General features: G+C 54.5%; 1 protein-coding gene and 1 long non-coding RNA gene across 6 annotated transcripts in view; one reads left to right on the top strand and one right to left on the bottom strand.

Moving 5' to 3' along the window:
- Positions 1–1,389: 1,389 nt before the first annotated feature.
- Positions 1,390–2,059, bottom strand: LOC118988885 (uncharacterized). The gene is made up of 2 exons (XR_005066860.1): positions 1,814–2,059; positions 1,390–1,629 (listed from the first exon to the last, which is right to left on the bottom strand). It is a non-coding gene; the product is annotated as an uncharacterized LOC118988885 (long non-coding RNA).
- A 123-nt stretch (positions 2,060–2,182) lies between these two features.
- ARHGAP39 (Rho GTPase activating protein 39) overlaps positions 2,183–14,912 on the top strand; it is a 55,925-nt gene continuing 43,195 nt past the window's right edge. For all 5 annotated transcript variants that reach the window (XM_037048811.1, XM_037048809.1, XM_037048807.1 and 2 more), the window contains exon 1: positions 2,183–2,341. The gene's annotated coding sequence lies outside the window, so the exon portion shown is untranslated. The remainder of the gene's footprint in view (positions 2,342–14,912) is intronic.

Below are 14,912 nucleotides of genomic sequence, written 5' to 3'. Positions count from 1 at the left end.
TCCTTTAAGTGTGAACTCAGCCAGCCCCAGAGTGGTCTGTGTGGAAGGATCTGTAGGCCTCCTCTCTTGTTCTGTGTTGGGCTTACTCTGTGGCTTTTTTCCTCATCTCTAGGATGGGGTTAAAAATCCTTGCTCCACAGAATGTACACCCTTCAGAAAAAGTAAGTCTCCTACCCTGTGTCTCACAGCACACGCTTCACAGCCATGCTATCTCACAGCTCATGCTTTAGTTCCCTTTCTAACGAGTACTTGTACATTACAGCTGGAGCTCTCTGCTGTCAGAGATTTTTCTTAGGCACTGTTTTATCACCAGCATGTGACACAGACAGGAAGAAATGAGGGAAGAAAAGGAGGAGGAAGGAAGAACTCATGAAAGCATTTTGCCAGCTGAAGGCAGTGCACGAATGTGGCACACTGATAACAGTACGTTTTTGCTTGTTTTGTGAAGCACATGGGTGAATTACAGCCATTTTCACTAAGCTCCTGGAGGTCCCCAGAGTGATGTTCTCCTGGGAAGACCCATATCCTGTGCTTGTGTCTGGGGTAAGCAGTGGTGCAAGCAGGAAGGATGATCCAGGAGAGGAGGTGGTTGAGCACAATCTTTGACAGCAGTAGAGGGAGTGGGTTCCACTCCTAAGGGACAGCCTTAGGAGCCGAAAGCATGGCCTTGCACTTTCAGGAGGAGTGGTGAAGGGATGGGGTGGATGTGGCTGGGCCTTGGAGTTTTGCTCTCAGCTGGGAGGCTCAACTACAGAGACATGAGAAATTCTGATGGTCACTTTGGAGAGCAGTAGATTTATCCTCCTGGAGAAAATCACAAGATTGCCACAAAGTGCTCCTTTTACCTTTTAAAGTGAAGTCAGCCAGCCTGGCTGTTATGTTTCTGCATGGACAGCGGTTGCCTTCCTGCCCCACCCCCACCCCCCTCCATCTGCACCGTCGGGTGGGGTGCGATGGAGAGCACCCCAAGTGGGGTGCGATGGAGAGCAGAGACTCCCTTGTCCACGTGCATGCAAGAAGTGAGGCTGGGCCACAGGGAAGGGGTAGGTGAGCCGCAGGACAGGATAGAGAACTCAACCCAGGGCTTTTGAAATTGAACTTTTAGCTCTCTGCAGTTTCTTGTGATGACAGGATCTAGGGTGGGCCACAGGTGGAGTAGTATGGGCTTCAGTGTTCTGTTGTTCGGGCTGCTCAGATTCCATCTTCCTAGAACTGGAAGTCAAATACACCTTCTGGAAATGAATATAGGTAACAATGTTAAAAGATCGATGATGAATGGGCGAAATGCTGATTAGAAAGTTCTAAAGAGAGAACTAGTAAAGACGAAGGCGAGCAATTACCAAGAGCTAAGATGACAGAGCAAGAAAGCAAAATTATAGACATGGAGGATACAGAGTGCCCACTTTATCTAACAAATTACAGGTGTAAAACAAAATTTTTCTTCCAGGGATGAACGCCGTTTTGGAAGAAAGGGTTTACTGGACGATTTCCAGCTAGAAAGAGGAAACCGGGTCCTGGAGCGGGAGTCTAAACCTCTTCTTCCGCTCTCCGCGCCCCTCGCCCCGGCCTCGCAGCAGCGCCAGGTGGAGTCCCAGGTGTAGCCGTCCTGGAGTCGAGAGGCTCTTACACCTGAAATGGGGGACTGAGATGAACTCGTTTAGAAAGAATCCACACTGGCTGCAGAGAGGGTGGGGAAGGTGAGGGCCGGCTCTGGGACAGGAGCAGTCCCTGAGGAAGAAGGCTTGGCTCCAGGGGAGTGATGGGGCCAGGTCTGGAAAGTTCACGCGTGACTGAGGCGCAGGTCCGATGGCACCTGGTTGTTCTCTAAAGGCAAATGCAGCAATAGCCGCCTGGACGTTCATCCTGCTCCTGCCCCGGCGACGCCGGCTGCTAGTCCGCTCAGTGGTCTGGCCGCTGGAATTTTCAGAGGAGACAGCAGAGAATGGGGAGGGTAGCTTGCCGACCGCGGTACGGGAGCGGGTGCGGGCCCGGGAGCCCTAACCTACTTCATCTCCCACAACCAGCTCGGGCCTTGTGGGTGGGTCCGGACCGCCAGAGCTCCCGGCTCCCACCAGGCCGCGCGCCGGCGCACGCGCACAGGACCAGAGGCGGCGGCGCCCCCTGGCGGCGGATGTGGGACGGCATGGGGGCGGGGCCGGAGGCGGGGGGTTGCGCTGGTGACGGGAGGACGCGCGGCCGCGGCTCACTGGGCCGGTAGCGGCGGTGGCGACTGAGGACGCAGACCGGGTGGTGGCGACAACGGGAGAGCCGCGGCAGCTCCCTCGCTGCACGCGGGCCGGGATGAGGGTCTGTGGCGGCGCGGCTCTCGCGCAGCCGGCTGGTGAGAGCGCGGGCGGTGGGCGGTGCGGGCCGGGAAGATGGCGGAGAGGCCGGCGCTGCGGCCCCCGCCCGACCGCGCAAGGATCCTGGCCAGCGGCGACTGAGGGGACGGGTGGGACCGCGGCTGGGCGCGGGAGAGGCCGGGAGGGGGCGGGCGTGCGCGGGAGAAGGGTCTCGGGCCACGCGGGACAGCGTGTGAGGTGGGCGCGAGTGGGCGTGAATGTGCCCGGCCCGGGGGTGGGCGTCAGTGCACTGCAGGGCCTGAGCTCAAGGCGTCCGCGCGGTTTCTAGGGTGCCGTCGGGGCGGGTGCGGGGCCGCCGGGCTTTGTCCGGTTCGGCGGACACGCGGGTGCTGGCCGTGGCCCCGGAGCTCCGCGGACCTGGCCTTTGCAGCAGGGTGGGCTGAGGCGCCCCGCCTCCCTCCCGGCCGCCCTCCAGAGTGGGATTCCTTCGGCTGCGACGGACGTGGGCGGAGGGTGTTCCGTGCCGAGGGCCGGGCGCGAGGCCAGCAGTGGTGTCGGGGGTCAGGACATCTTTCATGTGAAACGTGCGGCCGGCTGCGAGGCCGTGGCGGCTGAGGGTGTGTAAAGTGCGGCTCCCACCACAGCTGCTGTGGGCGCTGCGCAGCCTTCACCAGCGAAAATGCGGCGCCCCATCCCCCCCCCAACCCTTCAGTGTCGCGTGGTTTAACCGAACCTCTAGTGACCTCTGCAGAAACCTACAGTTGCAGGGCTCGTGTTCCTCCCTCCGGCAGACAATAGGAGATTTGTCTTTGAAGCCAGTGAGGGGAATGGAACCCTGTAGAGGTCCTGGGTGCCTCTGCGAACAGCAGGTGGTTCCCGGTCGGCGGCTCCCCATTCACAATGAGCAAGGTGTGTTTCTCCTCGCTGGGGGAAGGGGAAGGAGATTTGATAGGAGGTGTGACTGTGAAGCAAGGAGACTCATTCCCTAAAGCGTCCTGGCCGACTCGGCTGACCCGAAGACGCTGGTTCAGTGAATGAGCAGACGCCGCCGGCCAGTCTCCCTGCCTGCACGTCGTCTGGTCGGCTGTCTTTCCTAGAGGCTGGAGGAGGGTGGAGAGGCGCGTGGCTTCTGGAGCCAGACTGCCTGCCTCTGAGTCGTGACTCTTCTATTTCCTGCCTTTGTACTTAGGGCCTTTGGTTCCTCAACTGTGAAATGGGAGCACCAGTCCTACTGGCCCACTAAGGGTTGCTCTGGGGACTCAGCACATCCTAGAGGCTGTAAAACGCTTTGTGCCTGGTGCATTTTCAGCGTTAGAAAAATTCAGGGTGTTACCACTGCCAAGGTGTGGTTTCCAGGTGCATTTGCTGTGGTCCCCTAGCGTCAAATCTGTGGCTCCCATTTCTTACATGCACAAGGTGGGGCTGTATTTAGAGAAACAAGTCTTTTTGAAGGTATACGAGGATCGAATTTCATGTACTTAGATAAATTATTATATAGAACTGTTTAAAAGTATTTTTAGAAAAAGAAAGCTTCTAGTGAGGCACTGGAATATCTAGCTCTTACTGTCCTGGAGAATTGATGGGATTGTTGTTGACAGAGATGAAATTTAGAGCAGTTCTTGGGTGATTCTACGTTGGAATTAAGCTACCGAAGCCATAGTTACACTTCACAGTATAACTACATTATTCTTGTGATAGGAAAGGTAACTTTTTTAAAAAGATTCTTTAGAGGGGAAGGGAAGGAGAGAGGGAGAGAAATATCAGTGTGTGGTTGCCTCTCTTGTGTCGCCTGCTGGGAACTGGCCTGCAACCCAGGCATGTGCCCTGACTGGGAATCAAACCGCAATACTCTGGTTCGCACGCCCGCGCTCAATCCACTGAGCTACACCAGCCAGGGCTCAGAAAGGTAACTTTTTAACAAACACTGAGTAACAATAAGGACATAAGCAACAGGAAGTGAGAACTTGGATTTACCAGTGCTGTAACAATCTGTCTTGCTAAATAAACTGTCGGAAGAAATTAAACTTAGTGGAAAATTCCCCATATCTCCCTAGGAGCTGATTCTCTTTCTCAGGGCTAGGGAAAGGGTCTCAGACTTACCTACACAACCATGTGTCAGCTCCTTTATCGGTGTGACGCTGAGGCTAAGCGGAAGCCCTTCCACTTTAAGTTGAGTCTTGGCATTTGTGGGGTTTAAGGTGAGAAGGTTTAATGTTCAGAACAAGTGGTAATGAAACAGCGTTTGTGAGTAAACTTTAAAATATCTCTGGATTTTAAAATGTCCGTCCTGCTCTGGCTGGTAGGTCTCAGTGGACCGAGCCCTGACCTGTGAATGGAAGGCTGTGGGTGCCATTCCCAGTCAGGGCACATGCCTGGGTTGCAGGCCAGGTCCCCCATTTGGAGGTGCACAAAAGGCAACCTATCGATGTTTCTGTCCCACATCAATGTTTCATCTCCCTCTTTCTCCTCCCTTCCCCTCTCTCTAAAAATACATAAATAAAGTCTTTTTAAAGAATAAAAATAAACTCTGGCTACTGTGGCTCAGTCAACTGAGTGCCAGCCTGCAGACAAAAGGGTTTCCGGTTTAATGGGGGGGGGGGCATGCCAGAGGCAGCCATACATTGATGTTTCCCTCTCCCCCTGCCTCCTTTCCCCTCTTTCTAAACATAAATAAAATATTTTAAAAAATAAAAGTGTCTATCGCAACCTTCTCTGTGTGTGTGCTGGGGCGGACTGTCCTTGAACAATTTAATAACAGCAAATACCATGTCTTGTGAGGCTTCTTCCAGATTCTTCATGCTTTTGAAAAAAGTCTGTATGACATATTCTCATATTGAGATACCTAATTTTACTAGCAAAACCCCTTTACTGTGCCTTTTTGTGACCAGTGGTCACTGGATCATTTGTTGTGGGTCTTACGCCTTCTATCTCAAAGATCGCTCTGCGAGTGTCCTATCTCAGAAGCACAGCCTTGGTGCACAGCCTGCACGCCATGCTGGGACTGGCAGGCCCCTCTAACAGAGTGAACTGGATTGCCTGCCTGCTTGCTCCCATGTTCCGTCTCCTGTTACTTTTCTTGCTCCCCGAAGTAAAGTCTGCACCCTCAGTTATTGGCCTTCTCTGCTGCCTTCTGTACCTGCTTCTGTGTGCCTTCTTCCAGTCTTTGGGACTTGTCTTTGATGTTATCTGGCAGCTCTGCTCTGCTCCCCAAGGTCATGAGTGACCCTGACTCCCATCCTCTGGCCACACTGTTCCACCTGCTGAGATGGACCTCCTCACCTGGGCCAATAGCCTTACTCACTCCCATTCTGCCACACTCCTGTCTCAGGCTTTCTGGGATCGATATTTTGCAGGGCTTTGTATTTCCCTGAAACTTGAATTCCTCAGCAGTGACTGCCATCTTGTTCAGGCCCCCAAAATGTGATGGTGACATAAATGAATTTTATCATCCTATGTTTGAGAACTTTGATAATAGGAGTTGCATCCCACCATCCACAAGCTTGTTGCTAACTAACCTCCAACTCATAACGGTCTTTGACACAATTTGTATGTTGTGAAAAGAGTTTATTGGCCATTATGCTCCACCCAGTGGGATTTTTCTTGGTTCAATATTGGTGTGGATTTTTTTCTACTTTCTTTGCAGTCTTTGGGAAAACAATGCTATTCAGTATTAGGAATGGTTTTCAATATTCTATAATGTTTCCTAAATACCATTAATTCAGTACTTTTTAACTGAATATCTCACACATGCTCAATTAGTTGTGTGTGTATTATAGCCCCACAGACATGCGGCACACTGTTGTTTGAAGGAGCTTGAAAAGAAGTCTGTTAAGACTGTGAGCCCTTCACTCAGGGCTCCAGACCAGAGAGTCTCGACACTACAGCCACTGGTGGGCCCCTTGCCTGTCTTTATAAATAAAGTTTATTGAAACACAGCCCCCCCTTCACTTTTGTATTGCCTGTGGCTGCTTTGGCAAAACCGACTACTTTCTTCAGAGACTATGGCCCACAAAGCCTAACTATCTACTGTGTGGTCCATTTACAGAAAATGGCTCTAGAACACAGGTGCCGAACACAAGGCCTGTGGGCCGAATCCGGCCCTCCACCTTATTTTATGGACCATCGTCTGCTTGGTTACTATCTGCAAGCTTGGCATCCTGGGGTCTCCCCTGACTGCCACATCCTGTTGCTCTGGGTCTTGCTCATGCACCTCCTAAGTAGTTACCAAATCCATTGTTCCTCTGTTACCAGGACCACTGGCCAAGCAGCGGCTGTGCTAGTCCCTTTGGCATTATGGCCATGCCTCCCGAGTGGGCTCCCTCTGCTCCACAGAGCAGCACAGACGATGTGTACAGAGTACTGTGCAGACTCAGGGTCAGTTTGTCTGGAGACAACTTGCAGTTGTTCCAACTGGGAGGGGTAATGCCGGTGTTGTCTACATGAGGCCAGAGGTGCTGCTCAGCACCCTTCAGTGCACAGGACAGCCCCATGGCCAGTCTGCCTGGCCAAGGAGCAGGCCCAAAGTGTGTTCTGCGAGTCATGCCCCTGCCGTGCACTCCTCCCTGGCTCTCCATGCCTCCTAGACTGCTCTCCAAGACCCTGCATGCTCTGACTCAAGCTCTGCTCTCCAGTGACACCAGCCGAGTGCCACCAAGCCCAGCCCTGCTCCATGTTCCCTCCTCCCCACAAAAAAGCAAAGCTCAGGCATCCCCTTCAGGGCCTTTGACCCTCCCCGGGGCCTGTCCCAGCGAGAACTCCATCCTGGTACTTTCCTTAGCCCCAAAGTTCTCCTGCCTTCCAGGTGCTCTGAGCCTGCAGAGGGCCTTGGTGTTGACACAGTCCTGGGACTGTGGTGAGAAGCCCAGTGGGCAGCAGGGGAGCCAGGTGATTGGTCCCTGGTCAGTGTGTCAGATTCTGGGCTTGGTGATGCAGCAGTGGTCCCTGTGCCAAAGAGATGAGTGAGACTTTGACTCAGTCCTGACTGGTGCATGTGACTCCCCAAGCCTCAGCTCTGTCTGTGAACTAGGTTGTGTTTTTCCTGTGTATTTTCCAGGGGTATTAGGCTGAGGCAAGGTGGAGTTTCAGAGGAGCCTGTGAAATACTGAACATTAGATGTGCATGAAGTTTTAAAGCATTAATTTTCACACTGAGGAGCTGACAGTCAGCAGAGTTTCTGTCCTCTTGCGGACTTGGAGAGGACAAGACGGACCCCAAGTGTAGAGAGCTGCCATGGGAGCAGCCCCGGTGTGTGGACAGAAAGGTGACCTGGCCCGATGCCCGTGCTGGCTGCCAGGGTGCGGGGGCTCAGGCCCGGACCCAAACTTGTTTTCCTCGTTGGCTGCACCCCATTCTGTTCTGCTGCTTTTCTCTGTCCTTTCCTGAAGGTGTTAGAGGCCCCAGCGCTGATCAGAGTGGCTGGTGCTTTCTTCACCGTGGAGCTTCACAGCAAGGTTGTCCCTCAGACACTTGCTGTAGCTTTCTGTTAGGGTCCCTTCAGCCATGTCTGGGGACTTCTGTGGCAGCCAGCACACTCCTCTTTGCAGTGTGGGTGGTGATGAGACACGGGCAGTGTCAGGCCCCCCCACAGGTCCTGTGGTGTTTGTGCATCAGGCCATGTGGGTCACTAGGGAGGGGAAGCAGCTGCTGTACTCTAGAAGCCATTTTTCTACTTAATTGCAGTGTCAGCCTTTTATTTTATATTTAAAATTCAGCTGTTCTAGTAGGATTCCTAGTGCTTCAGACTCCGAGAAGCCCAAGAAGTAGTGGCCTCCTGTTGGTGCAGCCTTCTTGCCACGGCTGCTGGGGCCCGGGACAGGGTAGAGTAGAGCCCGCCTGCATTGGTCTGACAGGACTTGACATCTGGTCCATGTCTCCAGGCTCGCCCACATTCCTCCTGCTGTCTCCTGCTGTGTGCCAGCCCCTTGCCACTCAGGTGTCTTGACATGCAGACAGACCAGGCCCCTGGCGGGGGACACACAGGAATGGATTGTGATAACCTCACATGCACAGCAGAAGTGGACGTGGGGGGGGGTCTCTAGGGTGGCTGCCAGCCTCAGTTGGGGCTGTGGAGTTTAAGCGGCCTTTCTGGGGAGGGGTTGTCTTGTCTAGAAGGGCGAGGTATGTGTGACTGAGTTGTTAAGCATGTTAACCAGGCAGAGGAACTGTGTGCCTCAGGTGGAAGGGGCTGCATGGAGCAGGAGTGGCTGTGGTGTGGTGGAACTTCCCGGAACACTTTGTGCCAGGGCGTCAAATGAGGCAGGGGTGGGCAAGTTGGAGGTCAGCAGGTGAGTGCGAGGCTAAAGGGAGCACCCCTCACCTGGCATGGCTGCCTGCCATAGTCAGACCGCCAGTGATGCCAGTGATGCCGGTGATGCCGGGGGCCCCGACAGTGGTTCTGTGAGAAGCCCCGGCCTCCCTGTCTTCTCCTTTCCGGAACACATGAGAGCTTATGTGAAAATGCTGTTCGCTTGAGCCATTCTGTTTTCAATCAGAATAGAAATCACTGGCAAGAGCCTTCTGGGAAACACTGTGGGCAGGGCCTCAATCAGTGCCCCTCAAGCTCTGCGTGGTGGCCCCCATGGGGGATGAGGCAGGTGCACCTCACACTGACTGTGGGGTCCTTAAAGAACCAACACCAGCTTTTGGAACTTTCACACTGGAGTTGGCACTCCTTGGTCTGAGGGCCCTATGCTTGGTGACCCTGCGCTGCCTCCCCAGCCAACAAGTGAGCCAGTGAAGTACCAGGGCTGAGGGTCTGCTATAGGAGGAGGGTGCATGCCGGTGGTGAGGGGCGGTGGGAGTGTGGTGGGTGGTTGTGTCTCTCATCTTGCGGAGCTCCGGGTGGTGGTGCTGGGGCTGGTCTGTAGGGTGAGGTGCCTGTCTCCTGCAGCCGAGTTGGGGCAGGGAAGACACATGCAGCAGGGGCCTCGGGGTGCGAGCCTGGGGCAAGGCAGTGGCCAACCGGGCTGACCACTTAGCACAGGGGCTGAGTGTCAGTGGTGAATCGGAGGAGACGGAAGTATTGGAACAGGTGCCGCTGTTGTAGCACATGTTGGAATTGTACTGCGTAAGTCAGAGTCATGTTCCACCCTGTGACTCCACGAGATTCAGAGCCCTGCTTCCAACAGGAACAGACCCGCTTGCAGGAAGTGGGGGCTGTGCAGGGAGCTCTCTCAGGGCAGGGCACTGCGAAGAAGGGAACAGAGAAGGGAATGAGCACCTCAGAGCAGGAATGAGGCTCGATTTGCAGGTAGATGAAGTGGATGCCATCACCCACAGCAGGAGCAGAAAGACAGGTGGACAATAGGAACTAGAAGGAACCAGCAGAGGCTGGTCTGGGATGTTCAGGGCAGCGGCCCAGCAGGTTGGGGGGCACTTGTCAGCACTACCAGCAGGGAACCTGGGAAGCACTGTTCAGACCCTGAGCACATGCCCTCCTCCCCACAAATCATCAGCCAACTGCCAAGTAGATAAAGGTGCTTTCCAATTTACCTCCCACCTACCCTTTTTCAGGAAAAAGAAAGAAGAGCCCTGGCCAGGGGGGCTCAGTGAGTAGGAGCATCGGCCCATAGACCAGAAGGCTGCGGGCTCCATCCTGGACAGGATGTGCATGGGGCGGCAACTAATCGATGTTTCTCTCACATCGATGTCTCTCTCTGTCTCTGTCTCTCTCTCTCTGCCCTTTTTCCTTCCTCTTTCTTAAGATCAGTGAAAATATCCTCGGGTGAGGATTTAAAAAAAGAAAGACAGGAAGAAATGGGAGCCAGGAAAAGGCTCTCGCAGATGGAGAGGTGGCGCCTCCACAGGCAGAAGTGAGAGCACCAGGCACCTCTGTGGGCGGGGCTCGGGCTCACCGCTCTGCTGATGGTCTGGGGGCCCTGTGCACTCTGTTCACCTCCTCCACCTTTGTCCAGCCTCTTGGTCACCTTGGCTGTCCCCTCTGGCTGTCCCTTCCAGCCACACTGCTCACTCCGAGTGTGCTGACAGTCACCTTAGTGATCAGGCCCTGGGAGGATGGACATCTGGGCTCACCTGGGGGCATTGGAAGACAGTTCTTGAGGATCCCAGTTGTTTTCTAGACAACACTCAAACCAGACGGCTGCTTTCAGAGTGTTGGTGAGGAGAGGGGTCACCAGTGTGGTGAGAGCTTGGCCAAGCAGTTTCTGAGCCCGTGTTGGTGTGGTTGGGGCGGCGGGCAGCGGGGTGGCACTTGGCTGTTGTCTGCAGCAGGGCTGGGGGCTGTCAGAGCTTCAGCTCTCACCTCTCAGTGAGAAGTGTTTTAGTTTTCAGTTAAAATCAGGCCCTGGTGCCCCCCACGGTGCCCTCTGCTGTCTCCCTGTACCAGCTCTGCCTCTCAGTCACACGTACCTCTCAGTGCACACCTGCTGCACGTTCGTACAGCCTAAAACAGCTGGCTTTTGACCTGCTCCCCAGGCTACCACTCTGCTGTCCCCTCCCTCCTGCCTGCTCTCTCGAGCCCATCCCCCATTGCCTGTCTCCAGGCCACCAGCACCCTCTGCTCCCCTCAGCCATCTTTGCGTCTTCATCTCACCCTGGCTTGCTGCCCGGTCCCTTTGGTGAGCCCATCCGCTCGTGCCTGTAAGCACACTGATTAGGAAAAGTGGAATTCCTGTCATATGCTGATTTCTCCTAAACGTGTATCCAAAGCTCAGGCCTCTTCCGGAGCCGCCACAGAGACCGCTGCAGACGCACTGTTGGGCCCATGGAGGAGGTGCCTGGGCTGCCTCCCCTCATGGGGCCAGTCCAGCCCTTCCCACCTCCCCTGTGCCTTCCACGGGGGCTGCCACCTGTTAGAGGCTGCGCATGGGCTGCAGTGAAAGGGAAAGGTCTGTCACATGGGACACCACACAGACTCAGGAGGCTGCACCCGTGCAGCAGATGACACACACACTCTGTGCAAAGCCTCCACCAGCTGCTTAGAGTGAGCCCATGCGTCCAGGGAGGGTGCCTGACAGGGAGTTCAGCTGAGATGTGCTGGGTCAGACCTGTGCTTCCCCTCGCCTGGCAGCAGGGTGTTGAGGTGCAGGGAAATAAGGCTCCATGCACCCCAGTGGGAGTTGGGCTTAGAGAGAGAACGGGCAGCACCTTCCCAGGAGGTGGGTCTGTGTCCTCAGTTGGAGAAGGGGCAGAATTGGAGACTCTTGTGTACCCTCCTCCCTCCTGTTCCCCTCCCTCCTCCTCTCCCCTCCCCTGCCCTTACAGCAGCAGCTGTGGTGGCTACATAGTGGGAAGTCGCTGCCGATTACCAGCTGTGGCCCGCTTGAGTGATAAGGGATCCATTGTCCCCTTACTTGGCTCCTTCGTGAGGGACTGGCTTCAGCGGGGACTGGATCGAAGTGCCGGGTGGCCTTTCTCCTTTGCTTCACATTTTATTTCTGCTTCCTTATGTGTTTTTGAGAAGCCTCTACCCACTGAGGACAAAGTGGCCCAAAAGCTGGTGCTCTTAGCAGGCAGGGGTTGCTTTTGCTGCTTTGGCTCTGTGCCCATCCTGGTGAGGGGATGCAAGAGGACACTCAGACACCTGGAGGGCCCCAGGGAAGGGGGTCTCAAGAGGAGGGGATGTGACAGAAGCTTAGCCAGGTGTGCCCAGCCCCTATGGTGCTGGCTGGGCCTGGGGGAGCAGCAAGGAGCTGTGGAGCTCAAGTTCAAACACTCGCCTTTTAAAAATGTGACCTAGGGTTCTGCCTCCTAAGACCCATTTTCTGTCTTGTGAGGCTAGGACAGGTACAGCTGCCACTTCCTGTGTGCACCAGGTGTTCGAGGCCTTTGCGTGGAGCTGGCTTGTCTCCATGGGTGCTCTGACGGGGAAGGGGTCATGCTCCAGCCCAAGCCCAGTGTGTTGTGAGTGTGAGGCTTGCTGCCCCTCCTGGCTCTGCGTCACTGTTTATTGGGCTGCCTGCAAGTGCACGCAAGAAGGCTGTCTCTGTGGTGATTTATTCTCTAGTCTCACAGTAGCTTGGTCACACACTGCACATTAAGCGCAGCCTCCCACCCTGACAAGGATGTGCCGCCTCGAAGCTCCCTGCGCAGTGCGGCACTGTGGTCAGCCCCCCAGGTTCGCGTGCTGCAGAGACTGTGCTGGGCTGGTGGGGTCTGGGCTCCTGTCCGTCAGGCAGCTGCAGCCTCGCCTGTTGGTGACTCGTGGTTGTCCTGTGAGCTTTCTGGTGCCTGAGGCTGCTGGGAGCACATCCTCCATGTTCCTCCTTTTCCCTTTGACAGGCTGTCTTCATGAGCGCAGATGCTGGATTCGGGCCCTTGCCTGGGCAGCGTGGTGTTCGTTCTCTGTGCACATCTGCCAGCAGCCCCAGGGCTGGGGACTGCAGTGGACAGCCCGTCCCTGGACATTTTTGGAGCACTCACCTGCGGCCTTGTTACGTGGCTAGTTTCCAGAAATGCTCTGTGGACGGTGGGAAGAGTCCTAGCCCTGCGTGCCCTGAGATGAAGCCTGGTTAGCCGAGCCTCTTGTGTCCGGCTCTTCTCTCCTGGGATGTGGCGGCCTGTTTGTAGCAGCGCCTCTGCCCAGCGTTCGAGGTGCTCACTTCTTTGTCAGTGTATCTTGTCCCTTCTTGACTTTCAGAATTTCACACCCCATGTTGTAAATGTCGGGTGTAAAGCACATGTCTGGAGCTTTAAAAGTCTTGTCTGACAATGTTTGTCTCATCAGACCACTGGTGCATTTCTTTAGTACGATTCTTATGTTTGAGTTACTCTGCCATCTCTGTATTCTGGTTTTCCTGTCATCTGGGACAGGTTGCTTTTTCCTCCTTTCTTAACTTCTTTTGGGTTGATTTTTTTTCTCCTTTGCTGGATTGGAATTCATTCACTCAGCTTCCATAGTGGCTGCCCCAGATGTCTTAACATGCAGAAATCATTTATCAAAATCCAAACTTAAATGTTACATTTACTGTTCTCCAGACAATTCAGAGACCTTAGACCTGTGAGTGTGGTGACTTCCATCTCTTCCCCAGGCTGACCCCTCCTGTCCTCGCTCTTGCCAGGTTCACCTTGGTGCCTTGGGCTTCAGCTTCAGGGTGTCTCCCGGGCTTATCACCTGGCCTGTCCTAGGCTTTCTGTCTTCCGCTGCTGCTTTCGATCTGCTCAGACCTTCAAGATCTGCTGGCCAGGCCTTTCAGGTGCCTGTTTCTGGTTTTACTTTGTATTTCCCTTCTGAGATTCTGGACTTTCTTGCCCACTTAGCACTAGATTTGAAATTTTAAAAAATAGTGTAAAACTCTCATATTGTTCGTTTGTTCTTTCTTCAAGGCCTGGTCAAAGCTGTCTCGTTCCTTGTTGTGACGGAAATGGGCGTGTCTGCTCCCACCTGTTTTCAGCAGGTGCTGTGGGCCAGCACTGCTGCTCATGGTCCTCCCAGTGGTCCAGCGTTTGGCCCTTTGGGGACGTCACTGGCCCCTCTGTAACGGGGACTTATCAGGGAAGATCTTGTGACAGAGTTGGTGAAATGTTTCTTGGGCTTATGAATGGCTTTCTGGAAACTCTAGCAGTAACTGGAAGGACTCCCCTAGAGGCAGCAGCAGCCCCCAGACCCCATTGCTGATGGAGGGTGCAGCCCTCCGAGGCCCTGCTATGCCTGGGGCGCTGTACAGACCCAATGGTCCATCACCCAAGAGCTGTGTTCTTTGGTTACATGCTCTTCCTGACGTTTTTCTGCGCTGCTTTCTGTTGCATTAAAAGTTTCTATTTTGTTTTATTTTCCTCTGGTATTGATGAAATTTCATAGTGAGTCCTGATGAAGCCTCTGTTCTCCTTTGGACCTGAGAACAACTTGTGTGACTGCTCACTGAACCAGCTTGTCTATGTAGTTTGGACTGAAAATGTTCTTTTACTGCCTTGATAATACTGGGCTTTCCGGCTCCCAGCCCTCCCTCCTTTGTGCTCCCAGGGTCTGGGGGTGGGAAGTTCTGCTCTCGATGCTGTGTTGGAAAAGAACTTTATTTTACTCCCCTATTTGAAAGGGAGTCTAGCTGACCTTAGACCCAGCACTGGTCATTATTCTCAGCTATGCTTCTCTGGGTTCAGTTTGTACCATGTGGTTGCAAGGCCTCCAGGGCTGCTGTGAGTTGCCTCTTCCGCTGGGCTCTGCTCAGCTGCATGGTTTTTTGTGTTTGTGGGAATTGTCCACTGCATTTGAGAAGTTCCCTCCCCAGCATGGGGGACAGGGACATGGGGGTGGGTGCTGGGCTGTGCTCTGGAGCACTGCCTTCCAGAGTGAGTCAGATCTCCCGCAGGGTATAAGGTTCCACTTCGGGGTGGGGGGGGCAGGTGGCCCCTGTCTCTGATGGGTGCTGTTTAATGTTCCAGTTGCTCACCCCCACCTGAGTGATCCATGGTGGCCGTGGGCCGTGGGGAGTCTCAGGATGCCCTGCCATTGCTGCGGCCACATTCATTCCCCTTCTCCAGATGTGGAAGGGGCTCCTGGAAATGTCAGAGGCAGGGCCAAGTGCAGGGGTCCGCACTGTGGTGAAGCATGACCCCGAGCGAGTGAGGAGCAGCACACAGGCAGGGCCACTCTGGACCCATTGGGCCTGTAGCTAGTGGTCACACATGTCCAGACACAGCACATTGTGCTTG

This window comes from Sturnira hondurensis, unplaced genomic scaffold, assembly GCF_014824575.4.
Source record: "Sturnira hondurensis isolate 20B ecotype Veracruz unplaced genomic scaffold, ASM1482457v3 Scaffold0006413, whole genome shotgun sequence".
NCBI lineage: Eukaryota > Metazoa > Chordata > Mammalia > Chiroptera > Phyllostomidae > Sturnira > Sturnira hondurensis.
Note: the sequence above shows the minus strand (reverse complement) of the source record. Positions and strands in the feature narration are given on the sequence as shown.